At 34.3% G+C, this 27087-nt stretch overlaps 1 long non-coding RNA gene across 1 annotated transcript; it reads left to right on the top strand.

Annotated features, from left to right (window-relative positions):
* Nucleotides 1-176: 176 nt before the first annotated feature.
* LOC109167806 lies at nt 177-20401 on the top strand. Its single transcript, XR_002051908.1, has 3 exons — nt 177-317; nt 11791-11792; nt 20387-20401. It is a non-coding gene; the product is annotated as an uncharacterized LOC109167806 (long non-coding RNA).
* The last annotated feature ends 6686 nt before the right edge of the window (nt 20402-27087 follow it).

Raw genomic sequence — 27087 nt, 5'->3', positions numbered from 1 at the left:
CTTACTATCCTTGTAATATTTCTAATAAAAGTTATTTCCTTGTTTTGTTGAAGAAACAATATGAATATATCATCACTTGTGATAAAATCCAAGGTAAATGAAGAAGATGTATGTATTGTGGATTGTGCAACCACACATACGATTCTCAAAAGAGAAAAATAGTTTTGCCTATTGAAAAGAAATGAGGCATATGTCACTACAATATGTGGTAGTGCAAAAATGATTGAAGGCTCTGGAAAAGCCAATATATTATTGCCTGGAGGAACAAAATTGATGATTGATAATGCATTGTACTCTCCGAAGTCTCAAAGAAATTTGTTGAGCTTTAAAGATATTCGAAAAAATGAATATCATGCTGAGACTATAAAAGAAGGTAATCAAGAATTCATTCAAATTACAAAGGCAATATCGGGAAAGAAATATGCGATGGAAAAATTCCATACTCTTCCCTCTGGTTTATATTGCACAAAAATAAGTGTCATTGAAGCCAATCTTATAGTAAACGAAAGGTTTACTGATTTAAATGATTTTAAGATTTGGCACGACCGATTGGGTCATCCTAGATATGTGATGATGAGAAAAATCATTGAGAGCACAAATGGTCATACCTTGAAGGAACATAAAATATTTCGAGTAGATGAATTCTTTTGTTCTGCATGTTCTCAAGGAAAATTAATTATAAGGCCATCACCAACCAAAGTTGGTATTCAATCACCGGCATTTCTTGAAAGAATTCAAGGTGATATATGTGGACCAATACATCCATATAGTGGACCATTTAAATATTTTATGGTCCTGATTGATGCGTCACCTAGATGGTCGCATGTGTGCTTATTAACATCTCGTAATATGGCATTTGCGAGATTGATTGCACAAATAATAAAATTGCAAGCCCATTTTCTTGACCATCCAATTAAATCAATCCGAATGGATAATGCTGGAGAATTTACATCCCAAGCTTTTGATAATTATTTTTTATCACTTGGGATTGACGTTGAACATCCGTTAGCGCATGTTCATACGCAAAATGGTCTAGCAGAATCACTTATCAAAAGGCTACAATTAATAGCTAGACCATTACTTATGAAAAGTAAACTCCCATCAAATGCATGGGGGTATGCTATTTTGCATGCAGCAGCGCAAATTCAAATTAGGCCGACGAGTTATCATAAGTATTCTCCATTGCAATTAGCCTTTCATCAGGAACCTAATGTTTCTCATTTGAGAATATTTGGCTGTGCAGTATATGTCCCTATTGCTCCACCACAACGGACTAAAATGGGTCCTCAAATTAGATTGGGAATATATGTTAGCTATGAATATCCCTCGATAATTAAATATCTTGAGCCATTAACGGGAGATATGTTTACTGCAAGATTTGCATATTGCCATTTTGATGAAGCATCATTTCCAACATTGAAAGGAGAAAATAAAATTGTGAAGATGAAATTGACATGGAATACTCCATCATTGCTTCATCTAGATCCCAGAACTCAACAATGTGAACAAGAAGTTTTAAGGATAATTCATTTGCGTGAATTGGCAAATAAACTGCCAGACGCATTTGTTGACCCGAAAAGGGTAACAAAATCTTATGTCCCAGCAGCTAATGTTTCTGCTAGTAGTGACATTCCAAAAGATCAAACTGGGAATGAATCTCAAGTACGCTTAAAGGGTGGAAGACCTATTGGTTCGAAGGGTAAAAATCATCGAAAAAGAAAGGTCAATACAAAGAATGATCTTTGTGAGAAAAATGAGAAAACTCATAAAAATGAGTATGAAAGGAAAGAAATTCCTAAAGAGATTCATTCACCAGAAATTGAGAAAAATGAAGAGATCTTGATAAATTATACTAACGCTAAAGATATATGCAATAGAAATGAAATCATTGTGAATGACTGTTTTGCATATAATGTAGCATTGAGTATCATGAATGATGATATGGATCATGAACCAAGATCCATTCATGAATGTCAAAATAGGGACGATTGGCCTCAATGGAAAGAAGCAATATGAGCATAATTGAATTCGCTTGAAAAACGAAAAGTATTTGGCCCAATCGTCCAAACACCTAAAGAGGTAAAAGCTGTGGGATACAAATGGGTCTTTGTAAGAAAAAGAAATGACAACAATGAGGTTATGAGGTATAAAGCAAGACTCATAGCTCATGGGTTCTCTCAAAGACCAGGTATCGATTATGATGAAAGATATTCACCCGTTGTGGATGTTGTAACATTACGATACCTCATTAGCCTAACTGTGCATGAAAAGATAAAAATGTAACTAATGGATGTTGTAACAGCTTATCTGTATGGGTTACTTGATAGTGACATTTACATGAAAGTCCCTGAAGGACTGAAAATGCCTGAAAGGCATAAAACAAGCCCCCGAGAACTTTACTCGATAAAGTTACAAAGATCTTTATATGGAATAAAGCAATCAGGGCGTATGTAGTATAACAGACTCAGTGAATATTTACTGAAAGAAGGTTATACCAATGATCAAATCTGCCCATGTGTTTTTATAAAAAAGATCTAGACATGGATTTGTCATAATCGCTGTTTATGTTGATGATATGAATATCATTGATAAGTGCATAATTGTTCATATTTATACTCCATGTCTACCCCATATTTAGCCTTTTTTTGCTTATGAAGTGTCACAATGTTGTTCAAAATGATCTTTATTTTGCTCATTTGATCCATTATGCACAATTCATTATCTTTGAGTAGAAATGAAGGATTTTAGATCATGTTGGATGCATTTGGAGTCAAGGGGAGCCAAGGTGAAGCTAAGGAGATGGATGCAACACTTCCAAAGGAGCCAAAGAGTGATGTTTTCAATGGTGTTGATCATATGGACAAATTAAACCAAGGCAAAAGTGGAACAAGTGTCAACAAGCTGAAATTCTCGCATGGATTGGCCACTGTTCTGTTTTCGGGCCATATCTCGGTCTAGAAATATCTAAATTATGTGATTCTTGTCCCATTGGAAAGAAGACTCAAAGAGCTACAACTAATATTCAGACACAAAAGTCTAAAACGGAAGCCACAGGGGTCAAAATCATCATTGAAGTTGAAGTTCCAAACTTACAATTCAAAACTGACCACTGTTTGGTTTTTGGACCATATCTCGGCCTAGGAATGTCCAAATGAAGTGATTCTTGCGCCAATAGAAATAAAACTCGAAGGGCTACAACTTTTATGAAGATCATAATTCCAAATTCTGATGTTTTAAAGGCCAAAATACACGACCAACTACACAGCCGTGTCTATGGCCGTGTATTTTCTGTGCAATTCCAGTGTTCACTGCTATTTTGGACACGGCCAGGGACATGGCCATGTCCCTGGCCGTGTCACTGTGCTCTGCAATTTTATAAACTCCATTTTTTGGTCATTTCTACTTGGTTTTGACTCTTGTTAGAACCCTAGACACTCTCTTTCATTCTCCTTCATATTTTTAGGTTAGATTAGGCTTAGATTTATGTTTCTTAACACTTTTCAAGCTTGTAATTTTGGATTTGAAGCTTGGATTCCAACATTTCAAGATTGTTCTTCCATTTTCAATACATAAGTTCTCCTTCCTTTTATCTCTTTATTTTCCAAGATTTATGCTTATTACTTGTGTTTTTGTGTTCTTTATGCTATTTAATCATGAGTAGTTAGTTTATGGACTTGAGTTAGGGTTGTATTTTCTATCTTGATGCTTGATTTGTGATTATTGCAAAAAAGGGGAAGAACTCCAACCTAGGGTTCATGTGTTTGTGAAGGTTTTGTATTTATATCTTGTTAATGTTTGATGTACACATTCATTAGCTTGTTTTTGGAGGATTCCTTGCCTCAACGAGAGTTGGGTGATGAATCCAAGCCACCCCTTGCATAGACCCGATTTCTTCCTACGAAAATAGGGGAAATTGGGGGCTTTAGATGCTTTTGTGCTTGATGGACTTGGAATTGATTCACCACGAAAGTGGAGCAATTTCTTGTTCTAATCCTTGTTTATTAATCACAAAAATGGTTCATAGACTAGGATACCTACGTGCATTCCCGTTTGATTCCTTGCTTACTTGTTCTCCCTAATCCCTTAGGTTGTTAAAGCATCTAGATGATAATGCTCCCTAGCTTGAGTCCTATTTCTTTATTTTGTGTTTATCTTTGTGTATATGTGTTAGTCTTATCATTTCCTTAAGCTTGTAGTTTGCTTAGCTTCTTGTTGATTGCCTGGTGCTAGTGCCTAGTTTCTTGTGATTGTGTATTGCGTGCCATATCCCTCAATCCCCTGAAGACGACATAACACACCCGAGCTCACATCTTATTTTTGCTACGATCAATCATCGGGACCCTTGAGGAAATCCCAAAAATAATAGATTATTTGAAAAAAAAATTGAAATGAAAGATCTTGGAAGAACCAAAATTCTGTCTTGGTCTACAGATTGAACATTTGAATAAAGGTATCTTTGTTCATCAATCAAATTATACCAAGAAAGTTCTTCAAAGATTTTATATGGACAAGGCACATTCATTGAGTAGCTCAATGGTGGTTCGAACTCTTGATGTGAAAAAGGATCCTTACCGACCTTGGGAAAATAATGACAAAATCCTTGATTCGGAAGTGCCATATCTTAGTGCAATAGGCGCACTAATGTACCTTGCTAACAATACAAGGCCTGATATTGCATTTTCTGTTAATCTATTAGTAAGGTATAATTCTTGTCCAACAAGAAGGCACTGGAATGGCATCAAACATATATTTCACTACCTCCAAAGAACAATTGATTTGGGATTATGTTATACAAAAGATTCCAAATGGGACTTGGTAGGTTATGCAGATGCCGGATACCTTTCGGATTCGCATAAAGCGCGATCCCAAACTGGTTATTTGTTTATAAGTGCAGGTGCTACTATATCTTGGCGTTCCACTAAGCAGACCATTGTTGCCACTTCTTCAAATCATACTGAGCTAATTGCTATCCATGAAGCAAGCCGGGAATGTGTATGGCTTAAATCAATTACTCGATATATTAGATGGGCATGTGGTCTACATGTGGATGATACTCCAACAACAATATATGAAGATAATGCAGCATGTATCGCTCAATTAAAGGAGGAATACATCAAGGGAGACAGAGCAAAGCACATTTCACCAAAATTCTTCTTCACTCATGACCTTCAGAAGAAAGGTGAGATTAATATTCAACAAATTCGTTCAAGTGAGAACTTAGCATATCTGTTCACCAAGGCAGTCCTGATCTTGCTCAAGGAGCACAAAACAAAATCTAACTACTAAGAATGGAACACGTACCCTAATATATGATAAGGTAAAGCTACATATTAAACAACCAACTAGACCAACTTTAACATTTATCTAAGCTATGCAAATTATATATTTGTTTATTCCTGATTCTTATAGTATATATACCCCCTTCACTCATTGTATTAACACACAGAAGTAATATATGAAAGCTAGCAATTCTCTCTTCCTCTCACTGAGCTAAAATATAGCTATTATTCTATTGCATCTTACTAATAATAATATTACTATTATTATTATATTCACAACATGTTCATAATTTTTGAACTCTATATCCACAATTATGACAGTTTTACAACTGTGTCCACCTTGCAAGGTAGACACGGCTCCATAGTAGAATTTGCCCAACAGCTCCTACATCACTTCGCATGACAGTTATGCCATGGACCTGGGTCCACCTTGGGTCAAAATACACAATTTATATACTAAATGTTCACAATTCAAATTGTGAAAATTCAGTATGTAAATTGTGAACATTCAGTATATAAAATTATGAACATTTAATATATATAAATTATGAACATTCAATATATAAATTGTGTAATTTTGAACCTGAGTCCACCTTGCAAAGGTGGACCCGGGTCCACAGAATAATTTGCCCACTTCGCAGCGCAAGTCACTTCATAAACAATTTCAGAATGGGAAAAGTGTCGAATAGGTCATTGAACTTTACTCGAAAGTGCAATTAGAACCCTAAACTTCAAAAATTACAATTAAACACTTAAACTTATCATTTTAGTGCATCTAAACCCGATAACCAGTAATTTACCTGAAATACCCAGCTATCAAGATTCTGACAATAATTCTTGCAATAAAAAATTTTCGACGACTCTTTAATTAAAAAAAAAAAAAAAAAAATCCGGCAATCGTGACTTGTCGTCTTCTCCATGGAGAAGACCAAAAAATGGTGCTGGCAATTTTTATTTTTTTTTTTCAGTCGTGAACAGTGGTCAATGGCCAAAATTTTAGGTTACCGATAAATCAGACTTAATTGACTCATTTTAACAAGTTTGAGTGTTTAATTGCACTTTTTTAAAGTTCAAGAGCCTAATTACACTTTCGAATAAAGTTCAAAGGCATATTTGACAATCGTTATGTTGTGGAGACGGTTCTATATTCATAATTACTGAATTATATGTTCATAATTATAAAGCTATATATTCATAATTTTTGAACTTCATATTCATAATTATTGAACTCTATATTCACAATTATAGAACTCTATGTTCATAATTACTGAATTATATGTTCATAATTATAAAGCTATATATTCATAATTTTTGAACATTATATTCACAATTATTGAATCTCTATATTCATAAGTATTGAAGTATATGTTCAGAATTATGTTCACAACTCTATATTCATAACTATAGAACTATATGTTCATAATTTTTAAACTATATACTCATAATTATAAACAGTTTTGGAATCGTGTCCACCTTGCAAGGGGTCGTTATATCGTGCACCGCGGTGCATAATCGATTATGCACCGCGCGTCAGACACTACAATGTATCTAAACCGACACTGGCTCACGTATTATTTTTATATTATCAAATGAAACTACAGTTATATCAAAATGATACTGTAGTTGTGGTGAAATGAAACTATAGTATATATAAAATGAAACTGAATAACATTTCACATATTTGAGTGTATATTGTACAATGAAGCTGTAATTATATTCAAATGATCATGTGGTTGTGTTTTAATGAAATTATAGTGTATATAAAATAAAATTAAATAACATTTTCACATATTTGAGTGTATAAATATTGAATGAAACTGTAGTTATATCTAAATGAAACTGTAGTTGTGTTGAACTGAAACTGCAGTGTATACAAAATGAAACTGAAGAACAGAGTTATTTTTTACAAAGATTCTGTTTGTTTTCATTAAATAAAACGACATCGTTTTGACAGTATCGTTTAAACACACGGTAGCATCTGACGCGCGGTGCATATTCAATTATGCACCGCGGTGCACGATATAATTTATCCTTACAAAATAGACACGGTTCCACAACATAATTTGCCTATATCTAACCCTTTTCTCTTTCACAGTTGTTTTTCCACTTCAATTATGCGCTGTCGTGAGGCCCAAAATTATGGACACGGCCCAAATCCATGAATAATTAATAGATGGATAATTAGGCATAAGCCCAAGTTGCAAATCCAAAAATTAAAGAAATTTCAAAAATAATTACCGTTGCAACATTCATTGTATGTTAAGTAGTTATTGTGCATCCTTTAAACATAGGGAAAAGGGTTAAATAGGCCCTCAAATATTTGTTAAAGAGTCAATTAGCTCCTTTAACTTTTTAAAGGTGCAATTACACCCATAAACAATGCATTTTGATGCAATGAAGCCCAAATACAAGTAAATGACCTGCTATCATAGGTCATTGAAGATCCGGTTATTTTCCGACGTATTTTCATACAAAAAAGTGGCCGGCGACCGTTCTCCGGTGACCACTATGGTCACCTTGTCGCCGGAGAAGGCAACCATAGTGGTCACCGGAGTCCATGACTAGCGACCTTTTGACGGTCACCGGTCACTTTTTTACCTGAAAATACGTCGGAAAATGGCCAGACCTTCAATGACCTATGACAGCAGGTCATTTACCTGTATTTGGGTTTCATTGCATCAAAATGCATTGTTTATGGGTGTAATTGTACATTTAAAAAATTAGAGGGGCTAATTGACTCTTTAGCAAATGATTGAGGGCTTATTTGACCCTTTTTCCTTAAACATATTAGACCTAATATAAATTTATAATTCATTTCATTTTTTAGACTCAACCTGCTTGGATTAGAGGCAAAAGCAGCATCAATCTTAGACAACAAAAACATTTGGTATATAAGATATAACCATTATTTAAAAAAGGTTTATGCACAAAGTGGACTACATGGAGACTGCAAAACTGCATGCAAATAAAATAAAATAAAAAATATTTTGACAAAATTAAAAGAGATAGTCGAAGGAAAATGTGTGTTCGTTGTTAACTCAGATTGGATTCGATCTTCAATTCACAAACGATCCGTTTTTTTTTTTTTTTTTTTTTTTTTTTTTAATACTGTTTTTAGATAACACAATATAGAGAGTTAACCGTATGATTCGTATAGAGTAAATACCTAAAATGGTCCCTCGATTATAGCTAAATTCATAAATTGGTCTTCAACTTTCAATTTCACCCAATTAAGTCCTTAACTTTGCAATTTTGACACGATTTGGTCCTCCATCTAATTGACCGTTTGTTGACCGTGATCGACGATCTCCAGAAGAACCTTCAGCTCTCGTCGGAGCACGTGGAGGCCTCCAGGATGACGTTGCACCGGTTCGGAAACACGTCGTCTTCTTCGCTCTGGTACGAATTCAACTACATTGAATCCAAAGGGAGGATGAAGAAGGTGACCGGGTTTGGTAGATTGCTTTCGACAGTGGATTCAAATGTAACAGTGCGGTCTGGAAATGCAACCGAAACCTTAAAAAACCGACGATGGACCATGAAATTACATATATATCCTCAAAAATCACAGTCAACAAACGGTCAAATAGACAGAGGACCAAATTGTGTTAAAATTACAAAGTTAAGGACTTAATTGGGTGAAATTGAAAGTTGAGGACCAATTTGTGAATTTAGCTATAGTCGAGGGACCATTTTGGGTATTTACTCATTCGTATATAAAGTAATAATTTTATTGACGGAAAATAATTACTCTAATAATTTGCAATTTATAAATTATTACTTTATAATTGTATAAATTATTGCAAAAGTAATCATTACAATTTCATCCCTTATTAGGGCATCCACAATGATTCTCTCCTTTTTTTTTTTTTCTCAATTTGTACGCCCAACACCTCCACATCACCATTAATCTCTTCCCCTATTTATACTAAATGTATAATAGTATAATTGTACAATATTAGTATAATTACATAATAATTATTATGGTAATTAAAGAATTAATTGTAAATATATTAATATAATTGACTAATAATTATTATGTTAATTAATCTAATAATTACACGAATATTAATATAATTACAATTAAACATGCATTGTTGGATTTTTTTTTTATAATCATTACAATTAATTCATTCAGTTATGGAGGAAGATGAAAAAAGTAAATGTGATATGATGGAAAGGAATATATACTTACGGTATAAAAGTATAATTGCACAGATATTAGTATAATTGCCTAATAATAATTACTTAATAATTATTATGGTAATTAAGCTAAACATGGATTGTTGTATTTATTTTTATAATAATTACAATTAAATTATTTATCCCTTTTTTCCATATTTATTTTAGTAATAATATAATTACATAAATCATATTACATATCGATTTTTTTTAAAAGGTAATTGCATATAAACGAGTCATATATTATTAAATTAATTAAGTTATACTTTTGCATTGATCTTATAATCAAATAAATGTACACTTTCAAATATTAAAATTGTTTATAATTTAATCTTTAATTTTATTATCTAAATATTCTAAATATATAATAAAAAATTATATCCATGCATCGCACGGATAATTGGACAATTAATTGCTCAAATTCAAGCAAGGATAACATCATAAAACATAATTTTTCCAACTCATTTCATCAATTGCACTATATAATATTCATTGTTATAATTTATATAATTGTATATTAATCCAAATATTCTTAAAATATTATAACAAATCCATTTCGTGCAACGCACTAGTAACAATACTAGTAAAAATAAAAATAAAATGATAAATCAAGCCTGAAACGTCTTAATATTTAAGAAAACAATAAAAAGTTTAAATAATATAGCAAGCATGTTCCCCGCCTACTACGCGTCTCATGTAGGACGTGATTATCATCACTCCGCTTTTCTCCAGAAATTAATATTTTCTCCCCTCTATTTGATTATCTCTCCTCCTTTCTCCCCTTTCTTTCTCTTTGGCTGGAGATGCATGCCCTTAGCAAATGCTAATATAATCAAACACATCACTTCTTTGTTCCTTTGTGTCGTGGGAAACTGAGAAAGGCTTTGTTCTCTATGGGGAAGGATAAATGACCTGGTCCTGATGGCATGAACCGGACTTCTATATGTAATATGATTGGCAAATTGATCTCAGATAATATATTGGTTGCCTCAGAGGTAGGTCACTATCTTAGGGTGCGTTTGGAAACCCGAAAAATGACTTCTGTAAAATGTTTTCCGGGTTTCCAGTGTTTGGCAAGAGGGGGGAAAATGAGGTCAATGGAAACTGATGCCTTAATCAAAGAAAAATATGTATGTTTTAGGAGAAAATGACTTTCCATTTTTTTTTTGGGAAGTCATTTTCCAACCCGCATGTCTTCTTCACGCCCCAACCCTCCTCACGTCCAGAGCTATTAATGCGGGCTGGCCAAAGCCCACCGGGCTACGAGCCAAGGCGGGTCAGGCCTGGATTTTACCAGCCCAGCTCGCCCCGCGGGCTAGATCGGCGGTCGCCACCTTTTTTTGTTTTTGTTTTTTTGTTTTTTTTTTTTTTTGTTCTTAACTCGTAAGTTGTTAGTTTGATACTTTTTAAATTTTTACTATTTGTATACACTGTAAAAATAATTAAAATAATTTGTTACATAACAAACATAAGACATAGTTCATCAAAACATTAGACATTACATAATACATAACAATACTTATAAAGTCCATAGTCTAAAATTTTAAAACATTAAACTAGGATTATGGTTATTACTTATTAGGTTATAGTTAGATATTATAAAATTATATATATATATATATATATATATATATATATATATATATATATATATATATATATATATATATATATATATATATATATATTGGAACTGGCAGAAAATTCAGAAATTTTTGACCTAGATTGTGAAATTTTCTGAGTATTTGGTAACTAATTTTGATACAAATTTTTACAGATATGAAGTTCATCAAGTCTAGAACATACATCAAAATTTTAATATCAATCCAAGGCCTAGAAGTAATTTTGTCGAATTTTCCCTTAAACTGCTACAGACAGAAAGTTTTTGGACAGCACACTGCCAAGAACTTAACGGAATTTTCTGTGATTACTGGAACATGTTTTCAATCCAAACTTTTTTTGGATATCAAGTTATATAAGTGTAGGTTCTCCAAAAAAAATTCAAGCAAAAAGGAGTCCAAGAAGTATTTTTTTCAAATTTTTTTTCGATTGCGCCAGACAGAATTTTCTCGGATAGTAAAATATTTTTTTTATGGCTATTTTTTTCCAGATCTGATATCTAAAATTGTTTCCTGGCTGGAAACTTCTAGAAAACCAGTCTGGCCAACTGATTTCTATATTTTTTTTACAATATCATTGAATTAAAATGTTGAAGTATACAATTCTGTTCATTTTTCGGAAAATGAACCAAACACAAAAAGACAATTTTCCATTGTGCAGCCAAACACCGGAAGGGGAAATTTTTTCTGGAAAATGACTCATTTTCCAGATGTCATTTTACTACTTCCAAACGAAGCCTTAGAAGAAAATAACTGGTAATATATGTTGGTTGGGCAGCTCTCAAACTTGATATGGCTAAAGCTTATGAAGGATGGAGTGACCTTTTGTGAGACAAATGTTACTTGGTTTGGGCTTTGATGAGAGATGGGTTAATCTAGTCATGATGTGTGTTCAAACGGTGAAGTATAGAGTTTTGATAAATGGGAAACCTAGTGACGTAATTACCCCCACTAGGGGTTTAAGACAAGGGGCCCTTTATCGCCCTAATTATTTATTATTTGTGCTGAAAGCGTTCTTACAGGATACCCAGAGTAAAGGTAGTCTAATACATGGATGTAGAGTAGCACGTGGGGCACCACCTATTTCCCACTTATTTTTCGCAGATGGCAGCCTTTTATTTTTTAAAGCAAACATGCAGGAAGCTATGGAGGTTAAGAGATGCCTACAGGTTTATGAAACTTTCTCTGGGCAAGCAGTGAATTACCATAAACATCTCATATAGCCGCAATACTAAGGAGGAGGTGAAGGAGGAAATTACTGTGGCTTTAGGAGTAACCCAATCTAAGAATTTTGGTAAGTATTTGGGGCTACCTTCCGTAATTGGTAGAAATAGGAGAGTCATTTTTTCCTATATTGAGCAGAAATTGAATCATAGATTCGGGTCATTGAATAAACGGCTATTATCTAAGGCGGGTAAAGAAGTACTCTTGAAGAGTGTGGCCAGGCCATGCCTACATACCTATACCATGAGTATTTTCCTGTTGCCTGATCTGAGACGACGTTGTGTATCTCTTTGTAAAGATTCATGAATAGGTATTAGTAGGGTAAGAATAGTTCTGTTGACGGTATTCATTAGCTTTCAAGGGACAAATGTGAACCCCCAAGAAGTATGGTGGCTTGGGTTTCAAACGTTTACACGAGTTTAATCTATCCTTACTAGGTAAACAAAGGTGACGTTTATTAACCAATCCCACTTCCCTAGTGACCCGTTTGTTTAAAGCTAGATACTATCCTAAAGCTTCTTTTCTTAACTTGAGGCATCCTTGGGCGGTAATCCTAGCTATGTGTGGAGGAGTATCGTGGCAAGCCAAAACCTAATTAGAACAGGAGTTAGACGCAAGATTGGAGATGGTAAAGATACTAACATATGGATACACCCTTCGCTTCCTGATCCCCATGACGTACACGTTTGTACACACAGTGCCATCCGGAATGACTCAAGAGCAAAAGATCGGGACCTAATTAATCCATTGGCCAAAAACTGGGATACAAATCTAGTTCACCACCTTTTTGACCCTATGGATACTACATTAATTCTCCAAACACCAGTGAGTTTTGAGAATGTAGATATTTGGTTTTGGCAAGGGGATTTAAGAGGATGCTATAGGGGATTACGTGACATTACCACACCATCTAATGAAGTTTGGAATAGGTTGTAGAACCTCCAGGTAGCACCCAAATGGAAGTCATTCTTGGGATAGCACTTTCATCGCTCTTCCCCACGGCGTCCAATCTGATTAGGAGAAGGGTGGAGGTGTCTAGCTTGTGTCCGGAGCGGCTGGCTTTTACTGGAAGAATTGGATGTTGGGAGCATTTAAAGGGAAAGGCTTCTTATAGCTTAACCAAGTTGTCCCACATTAATAGAATAACCTCTTATTTTCCTACTTATATACTCCAAGCCTTTTGAGATAGTTTGAAGTGTTATGAGAAGGGAAAGGGGGTAAACCACGCGCGCGCCGCCGGCTCGGCTTGGCACGGTGTGGTGGGGTCAACGTTTTGCTCCCAAAACCTTTTTTCTCACTCCTACCTTTTTTCTCACTCCTATTTTTGTTGATCATGTAGTGACCTTGTCCGTACAACTCCATGAATGAGTGTACAGAGATGGTCTTGGCTATTTTGTAGTCCTACAATAATGGGTGGTGAGTGGTGGGCTGTTACAAATCCATTAGTATATAAAGCTGCTTTCCTTTGTTGTTCAATTGGGCTATAAACAGTACAAAACAACACTGCCAGTTTTCGCAGGTTTTCTCCCAGTTCGTAAACCATCCTGCCAGCTTTCATTATTATTGCCTGAGATTTTTGTTCTGTTGTGCCGGTCGAAAACATGTGATTCAATCCCTGGTCGTAAATATTTTTAAGGCAGTGTTTTAGACAAGATACAGAACTTTTCTTACCACTTTCGTTCCAAACCAACAAATACACAGTGCTGAACCCAACAGTTAAAAACATTTATTACCAAGTAGAGTCAAGAATGTCGGAAATAGCAAACACTGTGTCTGATGTTACTCCAGTTCAATCACTTACTGGTGGTTTAAATTACAAAAGATGGGCTGCGGAAATGCCCATGCTCCTGGAATCAAAGGATGTGGACTATGTCTTTTTTGAAGATCTTGCAAAATTTAACGTGGCTGCAACACAACCTGCTGCGCAGACCACGACTTCATCTCCTTCAACAGACCTGAAGTCTACAAATGCATTCAAGGACCCAAAGTCATCATCAGCTCAAGCTTCATCAGCATCCGAGGCAGCTCGCATCAAATATGATAAAGATAACAAGACTGCCCGGACAACCATTCTCCAACGTGTAAGTGACCCGTTGTTTGATATGTTTTCTGAATACAAATCTGCAAAAATAATTTGGGATTTAATGATTAAGAAATATGGTGCTGATAATGTGGGGAGACGCAAATATGCTGTGGGTCGTTGGTTACACTTTAAAATGGTGGACACCAAACCTGTAATCGAACAGATACACGAGTTTGAGAATCTGGTTGGTGACATGAAAGCAGAAGGTGGAATAGTTAATGAAGTGGTCCTATGTGACTCCTTGATTGAAAAACTGCCCGACTCGTGGGTGGACTTCAAGAACAAGATGAAACATGACCGCAGGAGCTACACACTGCAACAGCTAATAAATAGCGTGAATATCGAAGAAGAAAACCGTCTAGTTCAAAGGTCTGTTATTCTTACTGACAATGTTAAATCTAATATTGTTGAGACTAACTCTGGGTTTGACAAGTCAAAAATTGGTGACAACTCTAGAAACCAAAAGAAAAATTATAAGAATAACAGTTCCACTCGCGGTAAGGGTGGAAAAATTCAGAAAAAAGGGAAAAATTCAGGTGAATGTTATGTATGTGGTAAACGAGGCCATCGTGCTGCCCAGTGCTATCAACGCAAAGGGTCCACGAGTCAGAATGGTCAGAAGCCAAACAACGAGAGGCCAAAAAAACCAAGCTAACTTCATAGAGAACACGGGAGATGCTGACTTAGTAGCTGCAGTTATAACTGAGGCCAACGTGGTGGAAAATCCAAATGAATGGGTTGTGGACACTGGAGCTTCACGACATTTTTGCAATAACAAAGCTTCATTCAAAACTTTTGAGCCTATCACTGGTGGAGAACAAGTCTTCATGGTAAACTCCAGCGTTTCCGAGGTAAGTGGTAGAGGAAAAGTAGAATTACTGCTTTGTTCTGGAAAACATTTATTGCTACAAAATATGCTTTATGTCCCTTCCCTTCGAAGAAATCTGATTTTCGGAGACCTTCTAAATAAGGCTGGAATCAAGATGGTTTTTGAGTCTGACAGTCTGGTTATGACTCGTTGTGAGAAATTCATTGGGAAGGGATATCTGCGTGGAGGTCTTTTTGTACTAGATGTTTCTATAGTTAACAATCACCCTGATGTATCTGGATCTTCTCTGATTGCTCGTGATAATAAGAATGCTCATTCTGCTTATATTACTGTATCAGTTAATGTTTGGCATGCTAGATTAGGACATGTTGGTACAAAATGCTTAAATAGACTGAAAAACGTGAACATGTTGCCAAACTTGTCTAATGATACATGTAAACAATGTGAAATATGCGCTGAGGCAAAATTTGCTAGAACATCTTTTTCAACTGTAAAGCATTGTACTTCATCATTACTAGAATTGATTCACACTGATTTAGCAGACTTTAAAACCACTGAAAGTCGAGGTGGTAAGCGTTAATATATAACGTTTGTTGATGATTTTTCCCGATATACAAAATTATACTTGCTGAAATCAAAAAGTGAAGCTGAACAAAAATTTGTTGTTTTTAAAAATGAAGTAGAAAATCAGTTGGAAAAAAGGATCAAAAGAATTAGATCCGATAGAGGAGGAGAATATGAATCAAATTTCCTAAAAGATCTGTGTGAATCTTCTGGTATTATACACGAAGTAATAGCACCCTACACACCCCAAAAAAACGGCATAGATGAAAGAAAAATAAACTCTTAAAGAGATGATCAACGCTATGCTGATCAGTTCAGGTGCTTCTGACTCGTTGTGGGGGGAAGCTGTTCTAACAGCAAACCACATTCTAAATAGGGTCTTGCACAAAGGGTTTGAAAAAGCCCCTTATGAACTGTGGAAAGGACATGCGCCTAATCTTAAATACCTTAAGGTTTGGGGCTGCTTGGCAAAGGTGGGACTACCGTCCTTTAAAAGGCCTAACTTGGGTCCTAAAACCTTAAATGCAGTATTTGTTGGGTATGCTGAAAACAGTGCAGCTTATAGATTTATGTGTTTAGAAAACCGTACAATCAGTGAATCTAGAGATGCAGTTTTCTTTGAACACGTGTTTCCTCTGAAGGGTGCTTTTGATCTAGATGCTAATAAAGTTCAACAAAATCTTTCTTTCCCTGATTTCTCATGTAATTCAGAAGAGCCTAGAAGAAGTAAAAAACCTAGAATTGAGAAAAACTTTGGCTCAGACTTCATAACATATATGACGGAATTGAAAGATCTAAATGAACTTTGTGATCAATTTATATGTCAACTTGTGTTAGAAGAAGAACCAAAATTCATTCAAGAAGCTATGCGCTCAGTAGACGCTACTATATGGAGAGAAGCAATTAAAAGTGAGTTAGACTCTATACAGTCTAATCATACGTGGGAAATAATGGATTTGCCTAAGGGTTGTAAACCCATAGGTTGTAAATGGATTTTCAAGAGGAAATTGAGACTAGATGGCTCAATTGAAAGATTTAAAGGGCCAGACTAGTAGCTAAAGGATACACACAGAAATTCGGTGATGATTACTTCTATACTTATTCACCAGTAACAAAGATAGCTACCATACGTGTTCTTTTTGCTTTAGCATCTTTTCACAGGTTGATAGTACATCAAATGGATGTGAAAACAGCTTTCCTCAATGGTGAACTAGAAGATGAGATCTACATGGAATAACCTCCCGGATGTGTTGATCCGGGACAAGAAGGAAAGGTATGCAGACTTAAAAGATCTCTGTATGGCTTGAAAGAAGCTCCTAAGCAGTGGTATAAAAAGTTTCATAAAACTTTGTTAGAGCTAGGTTATTCCAATAACCGCTCAGATGCCTGCTTATACACAAAAGAGGTAGAGTCTAGCATCGTAATAATCTGTCTCTATGTAGATGGCATGCTTATCTTTAGCTCAAGTATAGAAGCTATAAAAGAGACTAAAAGAACTCTATGTGACAAGTTTGATATGAAGGATCTTGGGGAGGCTGATGTAATACTTGGAATAAAGGTTACAAAAACAGAGAAAGGTTACATTTTATCTCAAAGTCATTACACGGAGAAACTACTGAAGAGGTTTGAGAGTTATGATGTAACTCCGGCGAAAACCCCCTATGATCCCAGCATCAAATTGTCAAAGAACATAGAGGCCTGTGAGTTTCAAGCAGAATATGCAAAGATAATTGGGAGTCTAATGTTCTTGATGAACTATACTAGACCAGATCTTGCATTTGCTGTGAATAAACTCAGTCAGTATATTCACAACCCTGGTATCCCACATTGGGATGCACTGAGAAGGGTACTACTATACCTAAGAAGCACGATAGACTGGGGCCTTAGCTATAAAGGAAACCCAGCTGTGCTCGAAGGGTTCTGTGATGCAAACTGGGTAAATGACACTGATGATGTAAGCTCGACTAGTGGATATGTGTTCACTATGTGCGGAGCCGCGTTATCATGGAAGTCAACCAAACAATCCTGTATAGCTAGATCAACTATGGAGTCAGAGTCCATAGCTCTAGATCTAGCAAGTCAGGAAGCCGAATGGCTGAGAAATCTTTTGGCAGACGTGCCATTGTGGGGCTGCCTAGCACCTGCTGTTCCCATACACTGTGATTCCCAGACTGCCATCTGCGTTGCGCAAAACAATGTCTACAATGGGAAACGTAGACACATAAGAGTCAGACATGAGTCTGTACGGCAGTTGATAATAAATGGGGTGATCACAATGGTTTTTGTGAGATCTGAAAGGAATATTGCAGATCCTTTCACAAAGGGCCTAAATAGAAAGGCTATCCTTTGATACATCAAGGGAAATGGGTCTGGAACCCATACATGCTCTGTAGCCAACCATGGTGGTCTGCGTCGAGGTAGACTTGACAGAGTTGAAGGTCTAAACCAGAATAGACCTAACAGGGGATATTTCAGGGTCAAGAGTATGACCATACACAATTTATGGCGACTAGAGCAAATTAAGTGCATTTAAGTTCAAACTTTGTCTATTCGGTGAGTTCAAGATCTAATTCACTCCCGCACAGAGAAGTATTTAATGTCACTATATGACAGTTCAAGTTCTATACCCTAGCATGAAAATTTGCTTTGGTCGTATTCAGGCAATGTTAGCACCAGCCTAATCCCTTTTCATGGTGGGGGATTGTTGGGAGCATTTAAAGGGAAAGGCTTCTTATAGCTTAACCAAGTTGTCCCACATTGATAGAATAACCTCTTATTTCCCTACTTATATACTCCAAGCCTTTTGAGATAGTTTGAAGTGTTATGAGAAGGGAAAAGGGGTAAACCACGCGTGTACCGCCGCCACCGTCGGCCAGTCCGGCTTGGCTCGTCACGACGTGTGGTGGGGTCAATGTTTTGCTCCCAAAACCTTTTTTCTCACTCCTATTTTTGTGGATCATGTAGTGACCTTGTCCGCACAACTCCATGAATGAGTGTACAGAGATGGTCTTGGCTATTTTGTAGTCCTACAATAATGGGTGGTGAGTGGTGGGCTGTTACAAATCCATTAGTATATAAAGTTGCTGTCCTTTGTTGTTCAATTGGGCTATAAACAGTACAAAACAACACTGCCAGTTTCTGCAGGTTTTCTCCCAGTTCGAAAACCATCCTGCCAGCTTTCATTATTATTGCCTGAGATTTTTGTTCTGTTGTGCCGGTCGAAAACATGCGATTTAATCCCTGGTCATAAATGTTTTTAAGGCAGTGTTTTAGACACAATACAGAACTTTTCTTACCACTTTCGTTCCAAACCAACAAATACACAGTGCTGAATCCAACATTGGATACGTGGATGCAGGCCTACACACCTCAAATAATGTAGCGACATTTGGTTTTTATCTCCTAAACAGGGATAACACATTCGAAGCAGCGATGAACGACCCCTTAAATTGTCCTCGGGATCCTTTATTAGCTGAAGCCATGGCAGTTCGGGAAGCGCTATCTTGGTTGAAGGAGCACGGGTATTCAGATGTCATCCCATACTCTGACTCGCAAACTCTATGTCTAAACCTACATCCAAGAGTCAATTTTCGCTCATATATTGGGCATGTTATTCATTCTTGTTTACAGTTGATTAGTTCTATTCCTCGTTGTTGTGTTAGTTTTATCAGTAGGAACGCCAATCGGGTAGCCCATATTTTAGCTAAAGATGATAGTGCTTTTACCTCTCGTTTTGTTTGGAGAATTTCTCCACCGTTGTTTTTGAACCATTTGATGCTTTAATCTATATATTTGGCTTTGTTGGCTTTCAAATAAAAAAGAATATGACAAGTGTAAATATTTAAGAGAGTAGAGAATCATTTCTTCATAAACTCTGCAATTAAACTTTATTTTAAATTTAATTAATAGAGAAAATAATATATTGATGCTACAATTTCCCATGTTAATAAATGGAGATATGCCAATTCAAGCACCTTGTGCTCAGATGGCATCTCTGTGGCTCCCCTTAAGGAAGGTCACAAGATCAAATTCCGGTGGTGGAAAATTGACTCTTTGAGCTGTATTAGAACCTTGTAATAGAGTCAATAGTACTCAGTGTTAATATTACAAGACTCACCATTTTTTTTACTACTATTGTCCTATTAAAATTTACAATAGTATGACCTTCCCTTAAGAGGACCACAGAGGTTTCATCTGAACACAAGATGATTGGCCAAGACTCACCAATTATTAATTCACAAATTCAACATTCAAACTTTACTTCAAATTGAATAAATCATTGCACACTCATTAAATAAACATGAAAAAAGAGTCAATATCATCTGAGGTCTTCCAAGTACAGTGATTTTGCTATGTTTAGTCCTAATATAATCTTTCAAGTTAACCACATGTGGTCCTTTAACTGTCAAGTTAATCACTCATAGTCCTTTAACTATCAAATGTTAACTAGTCATGGTCTTTCAACTTTCAAAATTTAACCCGCCATGGTCCTCTGGGAAGGACCACGGCTGGTTAAAATTTGATAGTTGAAGGACTATGAGTTGTTAACTTGAAAGTTGAAGAACTACATATGGTAACAATTTGAAAGTCAAAAGACCACAAATAGTGAATTTGAAAGTTTAGTACTAAACGTGACAAAATCACTATACTCAGAGAGCCCCAAATGGTATTAACTCAATCAAACAATAATGTTCATACTCAAGCCAACTTGGCAAATCAGGGCAAATTATATCATGGACTAGGGTGTACCTTGAATTGTGGACCTTAATTCAAAATAACTTTCAGATTATGTGTCTGTAATTGACATATTTTGTACTTGCAGTTACAAGTTTTGTGCCTGTAAATAAATTAAAGGCACATAACATGTTAATTACAAACAATTATGTATTTATAGTTACCATGTTATGTGGCTTCAATTTATTTACTGACACATAAACTATTAACTGCAAGTACAGGATATCAATTGCAGATACATAATTTTTTAATCAAGATTCACAATGTAAGACTGTGGTTCAAGGTATAACAATGGGCAAACAGATCATACAAAACATTTGAAAGCCTACTTTCTCTTCATGTATTATGTATATGTAAATATATAATATGATGGGGTCGGGGTGTGGAGTCAGTCCTTAGCGTTGGAGTGTAACCTTTTGGAAGAATGTAATATGATGGGAAACAAGTGAAAATGAAGAAGGAAATAAAATCATGGCATTTATGTTGATGGTCCAAGCAATGGTGACAGCTTGTAGCTAGCTATAGCCACCAGGGATTTAGCTTATTAAAATAACAACAATGAAAATGAGGCCCACGGACCAAATTGAAGTTGTGGGCCAAATATAATGAGGGCCCTTATAATTTAAATTTAAAAAAAAATGTTCCATCCATCTCATTTTATATGTCAGTATAACAATATAAAATTCGATTTAAGTTATTTATAATTTCTTTTTTTTTTAATATTTAGTTTAATACTAATATATAAAAATTATATATTTGAAAACAACAATGAAATTACTATTAAGAAAAAAAAAAAAAATAGTGAATATGACACATAAAATTGAACAAAAGAACTAAAAATAAAAAGGTCGGATGTAATGTTTTGCCAAATTCAATGAGATGGGGTCCAATAAGCCAAGCAATTAGTTAAAGATTCGGATAGTGATTTGTGATTAAACCGCTATAATAATAATAAGGGAAAATGGCACTTTTTAGCCTAACTTATATACTTATAGCCATTTTTTCCCCTCAATTATTTAGGTAAGCACATTAACCCTCTCAATTATTCTAAAAGTAGTGATTTTTCCTCCTGATATATTAAATTGACATTTCTACCCTTAAAGTAAACATTTTATTTATTTTACTTCTCCAACAAATTATCGCGTATACGTAGGGATGACCACGGTTCAGATCAAACTGAACCGGACACTATAGCAATTGGATTAAAAGTTTTCGGTTATGATTCAGATCTAAACCTAATATTTGGATTTCAATTTATTAAAATTATGAATAAAAAAATTTTGATCTTGAACTGTGAATCGGCGGTTCTGGATCCGGTTCGCAATTTTGAACCGTCTTTATTTTAAAATTTTATTTTTTATTTTAAATAGTCTAAATTCAACAATAAATATATTTTATTTTTTCAGTTCGGTACATGAATCGTCCGTTCCGGTTCGCGATTTTAATAAACTCTAAATATCGAGTTTCGATTCTAAATTGTAATTGGAATATTTCGGTTTGGTTGCTATAGTGTTTGTTTGGTTTGAACCAAATTATTGTCATAATTTGTTGGAGAAGGAAAATAAATGAAATATTTATTTTAAATATTTATTTTAAGGGTAAATATGTCCATTTAACATTTCAGGGGGGAAAACAGCCACTTGAATAATTCAGGGGGAGAAAGTGCTATAAGTATATAACTTAGGGGGAAGAAGTGCCATTTTCCCTAATAATAATAATAACTTTGAGTGAGTAATACTGATTCTGTTACAATATAATATATCTGTTCATATCTACTTTGGCTCCCACTAGGACTCAAACTCATGATCTCCCATTTGAGAAAGTCAACTTTATTCTTTCAAAAGGTTGAACCCCAACCTTAAGAGCCCCCACACCTCGACCCGACAGAGCATTTAGGAGGATGTAAATCAACTTCATGCTACTAGACCACAAGGTCTGACAAACCGTTCTAATAATTACTTTAATCACATTTCTTTTAAATAGTCTTTTGAACAGCTCTTAATGTAGTAAACTGCTTTAATTGCTCTCTTAAATACAATTTTAAATTGAAAAAATTTAGCCTTCATAGACTTAGCTCATTAGTTTAATAGGTAGTATTTGAGGGAAGTGAGATTATACTGAGCCATTGAGTTACTGTGATTTATATCATCTCAAATGTTCTGTCTAATCGAGATATGAAAGATTCTGAGGGTTTGGAAATTCAATCTTTGAGGAAGAAGTTGAAGAAACTTAAATTGTGTATTTAATTACTTGTAATGAGATTAATACCAACCAATAATTTCTTATCATTGACTATAATCCCACTACAAAGATCTCCTCCACAAAGCTGAGAGAGTTTATGGTTGTGAATATTCATTTACTAATTATAATGACCTTGCAATTATATGCTCCGACTAGGGACAAAAAGATACAAGTAGAGACTGGAATTAAATAGAAGCTAGTTGTAAAGTCGTAATCTGTAAAAGAGCCCCTAGCTCCTTTGGCGATATTATTGCCAAAATTTCCAAGGCCACCACATACTTGTATGCCGAAAATGATCACACTGCCCAAGTTGTAACGTGGACCTGTTTTCGCATTAATTCTACCAAGTTTAGATGCTATTGTACCAAATATTGGTTAAATTAGGGGCGAGTAATTTGGTTCCATTTTCTCGAATTAAATTGAACTAGTTGTAATACACTAAACAATTGAATGGTAATAGATTCTTGTATATCGATTAATTTGGTAAAAAATTGAATCGAACTGAATATTATTTTTTTATATCAATATAATAATAATAATAATAATAATAATAATAATAATTATTATTATTATTATTATTATTATTATTATTATTATTATTATTATTATTATTATTATTATTATTATTATTAAAAGAAGTAAATCTAAGTCTCTTGTTGCCTGCTCCGTCGTTCAGCTCATATTCTCACGAGTATCTCTCTTAAATTTTTTATTTGATTTCTTTATGATAGTGCACTGAAAATATATTTTGCCAAACAATGACGGATTGTGTTCAAAAATTAACTATACAGTATTTGACAATTATTCTCCAAATATTGACTATACATCTTGTCAACAAAATATTCCAAATGAGTGAACTGAAGAGTCGGTTGGGTAAAAAAGTCAATTTATGTTTGGTAATTAGTACTTAGTAGTGTGTTTAAACTTTGGATTGTTATTTTGTTATATAATGTTTAGATTTTGGATTTGAACTATGTGAATATGTATTGTATGGTAGTGTATTTGGAAAATTTGGAAATATTGAAAATTGGGGTTCTCAAACCGAACCCAATACCGAACTGAACTAATCTTAACCGAAATCGAAACTGAAAAAATCGAACGGAACCTCGAAACGTCCACCCCTAGGTTAAATTATTGACTTGATAACCACAATGTTTCAAATCACACTCCTAGTGGAAGTGGCCTATCATCTTTTTTCTTGGTTTGAGTCAGTCAGCTATATCTTATGGATAATATAAGGGTGTGCTTGGTTCATGGGTTTACACATCAAGAATGAGAATCAAAATCATAATTAGTATTTAGTTGATAACTTTTTAAAACACAACTATGAGATTTGATTACCCCTTCAATTAAAAACTCATTTCTAAATTAAAAATGGGTATCATTCTATCTTATTGGATGATAATATGATTTTTAAGTTTGGATTAGTGTTTTTAGATTTTTGTTTTGATATTTGTTGTTGTTGTTCATATTGGTGCTTTGGGTGTCATTATATTATGATCAATTGCCTTAATTATTTATTTTTGTATTTTTAAAATCTTTATTTCCATTATAGTTTCATACATAACCAAACATCAATATTTGTAATCATTCCAATTCCATCCTACAACCAAACATGCAAAACACTTTCACCAAAACTCATTAACATTATCAAGTATTTGATTCTCATTCTGATTAGGATTTAATTGTACAAACCAAACACGTGCGATTCAATATTTTATTCATTTTTATTTCAATTTCTTGTTTATCAAGCATATGTGATATGCCTACTTTTCCAAAAACTCATTGTGATTACTAAGGGTGTGTTTGGTTCGAACAAGGGAATCAAAATTGGGATGAAAAATAAATACTTCGTAATGGTATGTAATAAGTTTTGGTGAAAGTATTTTACATTTTGGTAGTAGGGTAGAATTGGAATGATTACCAATATTGATGTTTGATTATGTATGACCCTATAATGAGAATAAAGGTTTTAAAAATACAAAAATAAAAAATTAAGGCAATTGATCTTATTATAATGATATCCAAAGCACCAATATAAACAAAAAAAAAATCAAAACAAAAATATAAAAGCACTAATCCAAACTTAAAAATCATATTACCAATAAGATGGGATGATACCCTTTTTAATTAAGGAATGAAGTTTTTAATTGAAGAGGTAATCAAATCTCATAACTGTGTTTTAAAAAGTTGTCAACCAAATATTAACTATGATTTTAATTCTTATTCCTGGTGTGTAAATTCATGAACTAAACACACCCTAATTATTTGATTCCTAATCTCATTATCTCTCACGTCTTACGGTGGGATTATCTCACACAAAACTTATTCATTAAATTTATTTTATTTTTGAGTTTTAGTGAATTAATTCCAATTTGAATGATGCTTTTTTTGTTTTTTTTAATGAAAAAAAATTATAATTTATGACCCTCACAAATATGTCAATTATCAATGTCATCCTCAATTATTACCGTAGTTGTGTAAATGTTGTCTCTCAATTTTCAAAACGTGACATATATTTTCCCTCCCCTAATAGGAAAAAGGAAAAACATTGTTGTCGGCGGAAATGGAACAAATGAAGAAAGAAAAGTGAAGGAAAAAAGACGTGGTCTTCGAACAGGAAAACGACAAGTAACCACATTTACAGTACTAATAATTTAAGGGAGGAGCAATATATTTCATGTTTTGAAAATTGATGAACAACATTTACACTATTAATAATTCAGAGGTAACATTAATAATTGACATATTTGTGAGGAATATAAATTAATTTTTTCTTTTTAAATTTAATCTTATCTTTTAAATTTAATCGCATTGAATTCTTGATTTAAGATTTAATCCTAAAATGAGGGCTAACATTTCAGGTGCAAAGTTAATGAATTAATTCCATTTTTAACCGGATCTAACATTTTAAAATTTAATCTTATTTTTTAAATTTGATTGGATTGAATTCTTGACTTTTAAACATTTTACAAAATTTAGTTTTAGGTGGGGACCAATAGTTGAGTTGTAGAGTGAATTCATTTAGCAATATAATTTTCCGAGCCTAATGTGAGATGGTGATTAATAATAACTGAACATGAAAATTGCACATAATTATGTGCTTAATTGAAGGAGAATAACAGTGGTATTTATCCTCCAACTTTTACTGTTTTCTGTATAAATATGAATAATAATTTTAAGAGTTAATATAAAAAATGATCATCTGAGTATTAGGTTAGTACTCATTTTAGTTCTCGACTTTCGATTCGATCAAAATACGTACCTTGACTTTTATTTTTGATTACAAACAGTCATCTGTTAAATATATGCTAAATGAGTATTAAATCTAAGGGTATTATTGTCAAATTAATTAATATGATTGTAATTACCTCTTTTAGAAATTATGTGGGTTAACTAAATATGAATATGATCCATGAATTGCTCCTTCAATCTAATGTCACGCCTATGCTGAATCCAAGTATCCCAACACCATCAATTGTTATTGTTAAATCTATATTTTAGGAAAACTTGATTTTATCCCAACACCATCAATTGTTATTGTTAAATCTATATTTTAGGAAAACTTGATTTTAGCCGAGTTGGTCAGACAGTTGACTTGACAGAAAGCTTGATTTTATTGGTCTTCTTAGTGTGAGTCGATAAGTTATGGGTAACCTACTAAGTCTAAGTTATGGGTAACCTACTAAGTCAATTTAATTACCTGATTGTAAATAACGCCTCTACTGAAGCTCGAACTCACAACCTTCCAAATAAAAGTCCAACTCGGATACCATTAGACCATATAGTCTATCTCATAGATTTTAATTCAATAAGAATGTGAAACAATAACGCCTCTACTGAAGCTCGAACTCACAACCTTCCAAATAAAAGTCCAACTCGGATACCATTAGACCATATAGTCTATCTCATAGATTTTAATTCAATAAGAATGTGATTTCATCTTAACTATATATAAATAAGAAATACTTTATATATTTATAAATTAACTTTATATTACTACCCTAACTCTTATTTATATATGTTATTTTTTCCCCATGAATTTTATGACCTTCTAGTATTCACCTCTTGAGGGATAATAAAATTATTTAGATACATTTGTAGTTTATTAATTCGCTGATCCTACCACAAGTTCAAAAAGGGATATACTCTATAATCAAATACAAATAATATCTAATCAAAGCCCGACAGACAGGGCCAAATGCCAGGTGCGCACAAGGAATCTGCCTACTTTGGATATAATTTCCACACTGTCGCCGTCGAGATTCGAACCTTGGTCTCTTCTCTCAAATACTGCCCAATGAACCATTGAGCTAAGCCCGTGCGGGCAAT

The sequence above is a fragment of the Ipomoea nil genome, unplaced genomic scaffold (genome assembly GCF_001879475.1).
Source record: "Ipomoea nil cultivar Tokyo-kokei standard unplaced genomic scaffold, Asagao_1.1 scaffold3170, whole genome shotgun sequence".
Lineage (NCBI taxonomy): Eukaryota > Viridiplantae > Streptophyta > Magnoliopsida > Solanales > Convolvulaceae > Ipomoea > Ipomoea nil.
The sequence above is the reverse complement of the archived record's forward strand: the minus strand, read 5'-3'. Positions and strand labels throughout refer to the sequence as shown.